This window comes from Artemia franciscana, chromosome 3 (assembly GCF_032884065.1).
Source record: "Artemia franciscana chromosome 3, ASM3288406v1, whole genome shotgun sequence".
Taxonomy (NCBI): Eukaryota; Metazoa; Arthropoda; class Branchiopoda; order Anostraca; family Artemiidae; genus Artemia; species Artemia franciscana.
The window spans coordinates 42,095,521-42,101,520 of record NC_088865.1 but is presented as its reverse complement, the minus strand read 5'-3'; positions in this window follow the sequence as shown (position 1 = coordinate 42,101,520).

The window sequence follows — 6,000 nt, the reverse complement described above, 5'->3', positions numbered from 1 at the left end:
TATTTTTTAAGTAATTAATTAGTTAATGATAGACAATTTCGTAATTTATCGATAAAGGTAATAAAAAATAGTACTTAGGAACGTTTCTTTAATTGGGCAATAGCTCTCTACTTTTAAAGCTGCCATACACTTGCATATCCTGTGCCAAAGATATTCAAATTAAATACGGCTGCCTACTAAGCTGAGGTTTCAAATAGAGCTGTGCATTCATCCCACCTTAAAAGACGATTAAGCTCTGAAATATTCAGAAGAATATAATAGTTCTATAATAGACAAATATACTTCAAACCTTAATATTCGTATAGAACATTTTTGCTAGAGTTCCTGCATGCAAATCGCATTCAAGCGGACTATTTAAATCAAAGTGGACTTAATATGTAAAATATAAGATCAGGTAGCTTCTATTAATGGACTGTAAGTAAAGGAAACCTTAGATATTGGTAACGAAAACTCTAAGAAAAGGAGTTTTGATAATAATATACACAGGGAGGAGGGGATCAGATTCTTATGATGATTTCAGATGTATAATATTTGTCAAGTTAAATAATACCCAGCAAAATTTGCGAGCCTGAGAATATCTAATTGATTGTCGATAAAGGGAGAAGAGCCTCTGGAGAGCCAAGAGGTCTTGATGAAAACTAAACAATCAATTTCAGCATACCAGAGAATGATTTAATCCCTTTACTCCCCCTTAGAACTGCTTAACTCTTTTTTGTGAGGATCGCCCAACTGAGGCAATAGTCGCAGAAAACAGAGAAAAGGCTTATCTGAAATGGAAAATGTCCAAGTTCAATGTACTACTATTTCAGACCCACTTGTCTTGTAATTAAGTAAAAACAAAATCTATTTTTTCAATTGAAAAGAAGGAACAACATTAATAATTAAAGTGAGCAAAAATTATTCTATACATAAAAAGGACTGCTGCTTCCTCAGCTCCCCCACTTTATACGCTAAAAGGTTTCAATTTTGTCACAATTCCTAAAGAACGACAGCTCAAACGCATTGGCCACTAAGCTGGAATAATAAGTACTTTTAAAACCCTATAAGAAATTGGCTCAAAGAGGGAAGGGCTGAGGAGGAGGAACCCCCTTTATACCAATAATTTCAGTTTGTTTTAAGATTTAGAGCCACGTTTTACTACCCCATTCGGCAAATCCGGCAAAACACCTACAAACACACAGAATCACATGCAAAAACAAACAAAGAAAGGCACGTAGACAAACAAACAATCGCTCTGACACATAGGCGCAGAGAGTGTGAGAGACAAAAACATCTAAAAACGCACAGAGTCTCTCTCTCTCTCTCTCTCTCTCTCTCTCTCTCTCTCTCTCTCTCTCTCTCTCTCTCTCTCTCTCTCTCTCTCTCTCTCATTCTCTTTCTTCGGATTTGACAAGGCGATATTTACTCAGAGTGTAAAAAGAAAAAAAAATAGTAAAAATTTCCATTCCCGTCCCCTCATTCAACCTAGAAGGATCCGGTATATGTAAGTTTTATAAATTTATATACGTTATGCCCTTCTGGAGAATGGTTTGGAAACTTGATATTAAGCAAATTTAGTCCTACTGTTTTCGGTCCAAGGCTTTAGTAGATTGTAAGTAAAAAATAAACGTAATCCTGGAAAATGCTTTTTATGAAGTTTTCTTCTGATTTGATAAAGCGATATTTCCTCAGAGTACAGAAAAAATGTTAAAAATTCCCACTTCCTTCTCCTCATTCAACCTAGAAGAATCCGAGATATCTACGTTTTGCAAAATTTTATACGTTGTGCCTTTCTGGAGATTGCTTCAAAATTAAAAATTAAGCAAATTTGGTCGTAGGGTTTCTTCTGATTTGATACAGCGATATTTCCTCACACTGAAAAAATGAAATGTTGAGAATTCACAATCTCCTGCCCTCCAGCCAGTAACAAAGAAACTCGGAATTTTCCTGCTAGCTGAGTTTGTTCGGTGCAAAAGTGCTTTTTTTTTTTAATTTTTTGCCACGTACCTGAGTCTTTTGTAGACAAAAGTGCTTTGATTTTTTTTTTATTCAGATAGCAAGTAAAACACTCAGAATTTGTCTACTCCCTGTGATTATTGTAGTCTAAATTGATTTTTATTAGATTTTTTATGCTCAGTTAGCAACTACCATACTCGGAATTTGCCTAAAAGCTGAGTTTGTTCTATCAAGAAGTGCTTTTTTATTGATTTTTTGTTACTCAGTCACCAATTAAAATACTCGAAATTTACCAAGTAGCTGAATTTATTGTTGTCAAAAATGTTTTTATTAATTTTTGGGTATTCAGCCAGCAAGTGAAACACTCCAAACTTATCAACTTCCTTAACTTTATTGTTATCAACGATGCTTTTTTCTAAATTTTGATGCTTAGTCAGCATCTAACACGCTCAGAATTTACCTACTAGCTTATATTGTTCCATGCAAAATCACTTTTTTAATTTATGATACTTAGTCACCAGATAAAAGACTTGGCATTTGCCAAGTAGTGGAGTTCATGTAGTCAAAAGTGCTTTTATCAATTTTTGGGTAATCAGCCAGCAAGTAAAACACTCAGAATTTATGAACTACCTGAGTTTATTTTAATCAAAAGTGCTTTTTTTAAAGCTTTGTCACTCAGTCGGCAGCTAAAACACTCGGAATTTACCCGCTAGCTCAGCTTGTTCAATTCAAAAGCGCTTTATATTAATTTTTTACATTCAGTTGCCAATTAAAAGACTTGAAATTTACCAAGTAGTTGAATTTATTGTAGTCAAAAGTGCCTTCATTAATTTTTGGTACTCAGCCAGATAGTAAAATTTCCGAATTTATCGGCCACCTGAGCTTATTTTAGTCAAAAGTGTTTATTAAACTTTAAATACTCATTAGTAACTAAGACACTCATAATTTACATACTAACTGAGTTTGTTGTATGTTAAAGTGCTTTTTCATTATTTTTTTTTATACTCAGTCGACAAATAAAATACTCGGAATTTATTAATTTTTATTTTTTTTTGTACTCAGCCTGCAACTAAAGTACTTCAAAAGTATCAACTACATGAGTTTATTGTAATCAAAAGTGCTTTCATTAATTTTTTGATGCTCAATCAGCAACTAAGACACTCAGAACTTGAGTATTTTTTTTGTTTTGTAAGGTGAATGAGCATATAAAGTTGTATTACGAGTAAACCCTTTTTGAAACACCTTAACATAAGGCTACCCCTTTGTATTTTTCGTTAATTTATCATTTTTACATTTGTTTTATTTTTTGTTATTTTTTCAGTTTTTAATTTGTTTTTATTTTTCATTATTTTTTTAATTTGTTTCTTATTTGTTGCTATTTTATTTTTCGTTTTAATTTTTTTCATTTTTCGTTATTTTTTAAGGAGGGGAGCAAGAAGCAGGGAGAGGTGTATTGGGAGCCCTTTGAGGTTGGATATGGATGACTATAAGGTTCCTTCTGAAAAATGCTATAGCAATTGATTCATTGGGGAACATAACTTCGTTGGTTTACTATACCAAGGTGCGTGATAAGAGCAGTTTCATTCCACCCTAATAAAAAATTATTCATATAGTTGTTATGGAATTATCGAATATTAAGCATTATAACTAACCAGACATTCTTCTTATTCAATGAAGCTCAAATACTGATTTGTTAATCATGTACTGACAGAAATATGTGGGTAATTCACCGGATCTGGTTGCTAGATAAACCGACTACGCAAATTTTGTGCTAATATAGCTAGGCAAGTGAGGTGTAGGGTTTTATTTTTTGAGCCTCAGGCTTGAATAAATTATGAACACGCAGGGCTGCATACAGGGATACTACTGGGGATATCTAAGGGGGAATTTTTCTTGGGGGTATTTTCCGGAGGGAGATACTGTCCGATGTGCAATTTTCCACAGGATGACTTTTCCAGGGAAAACTTTTTGCCTGATGGGTGACTCTCTCTCTCTCTCTCTCTCTCTCTCTTTTTCTTTTTGCCAATGTGTCTGAGTGACTTTTTGCTTTTTTCTCTCTCTGCCTATGTATCCAAGCAAGTGTTTGCTTGTTTCTCCTTGTGCCTATATGTCTTATGACTGTTTGCACGTCTCTCTCACTCTGCCTCAGCATCTGAGTTGACGTTTGTATGTTTCTGTGTCTGTCTGTGTGTATTTGACTGTATCACTCTGTGTGTCTCTCTCTCTCTCTCTCTCTCTCTCTCTCTCTCTCTCTCTCTCCCTCTCTCTCTCTCTCTCTCTCTCTCTCTCTCTCTCTCTCTCTCTCTCTCTCTCTCTCTCTCTCTGAGCAACTGTTCGCTTGTCTCTGTGTCTGTCTTTTTGTGTTTGTGTGTTTGTATGTGTTTTGTATCTTTTAGTCTTTGTGCCTGTGTGTCTGAGCAGATGTTTGTTTGTGTTTCTTTATTCGTTTGTATGCCTGACTCTGCGTGTTTGTTAGTGTTTGTGTCTCTTTCTCTGTCTTTCTCTCTCTCTCACTCTTTCTCTGGCTCTCTCTCTCTCTCTCTCTATGCGCCTGTATGTCTTAATGGCTCTTTGCTTGGCTGTCTCTGTCACTCTTTCTCTCTCTTTCTCTCTCTCTCTCTCACTCTCTCTCTCTCAGTCTCTCTTCCCCTCTCTCTATGCAACTTTGTCGGAGCGGATGTTTGCTTGCCTCCTTTTCTGTCTTTGTATGTTTGTGTGTCTCAATATTTGTGTTTGTATATATTTTTGTATCGATCACTCTCTGTGCCTGTGTGTCTCTTCTCCCCTCATTCATTCTAGAAGATTCCGAGATATATACGTTATACAAAATTCTATACTTTGTGCCTTTCTGGAGAATGCTACATAAATTTGAAATTAAAGGAATTTTGTCCTAATACTTTTGGGGCTAGAATTTAGTAGATCGTAAATTGAAAACAAAGTCAATATTGGAAAACACCTTTTAGGAGCCTTTCTTCTGATTTGATAAATTGTTATTTACTTAGCGTGCAAAACGGAAAATATTAAGAATTATCATTCCTCTCTCCTCATTTAACCTAAAAGAATCTGATATACGTACATTTTAAGTAATTCTCTATGTTGTGCTTTTAGGAGGATACTTCGGAAATTTTAAATTAAGCAAGGTTTTCTTCTGATTTGATAAAGAATAATTTCTTCAGAGTGTAGAAAAAAAAGAGTCCCCACTACCCTTCCCTCACTCAACTTAGAAGAATCCAAGATGTGTACGTTTTACAAAATTCTATATGTTGTGCCTTTCTGAAGAATGCTTCAGAAATTTGAAATTAGGCGAATTTAGTCCTACTGTTTTCCGTCATAGGCCTTAGTGGATCGCAAACTAAAAAGAATTTAAAACTAGAAAATAAAACCTTTTATCAGGCTTTCTTCTAATTTGATAAAGCGATATTTCTTCAGGGTGCAAAAAAATATCAAGAATTTCCTCTCGCCTCCCCTCATTGAACTTAAAAAATCCGAGATATGTACGCTTTTCAAAATTCTATACGTCATGCCTTTCTGAAGAATGCTTCAGAAGTTCGAAATTAAGCAAATTTAGTCCTACTACTTTCAGTCCTAGGATCTTAGGACCTTTTGTGAGGTAATCCTCTGATTTTATAAAGCGTAAAGAGCGAGGCGTTGATGAGGAAGTAGCCCCTTTCATATACGAAGTAATTTCTGTTCGTTTTCAGTTTTAATGCCGCTCCTTACTTTCCGTTGAAAAAACTATTTTTTTTATTTATTGTGTAAGGAGGGAGTAAGCCTAATTAAAAAGGGAAAAGTTTATAATTTGCAATTTTTGCACTGGGGTTTTAGGGGGTATTGCATCCCCTGAGGTATAATTACTACACCTTTTGTTTATTTAGAACATAATAGCTTTTCAAAATTTATATGAGTGTCGAGGGGAAGGAGCATCTAAGAGGGGCGATAAGAGGGGGAGGCTTATATCCCTGCAATCAGTTTTCAACATTCCCTCTCGACATAACCTGCAAGTTTCAATTCAATACCCTCAGCCGTTCCTTAGATATTGCTGAAACGTCCTTTGAAAACTACCAT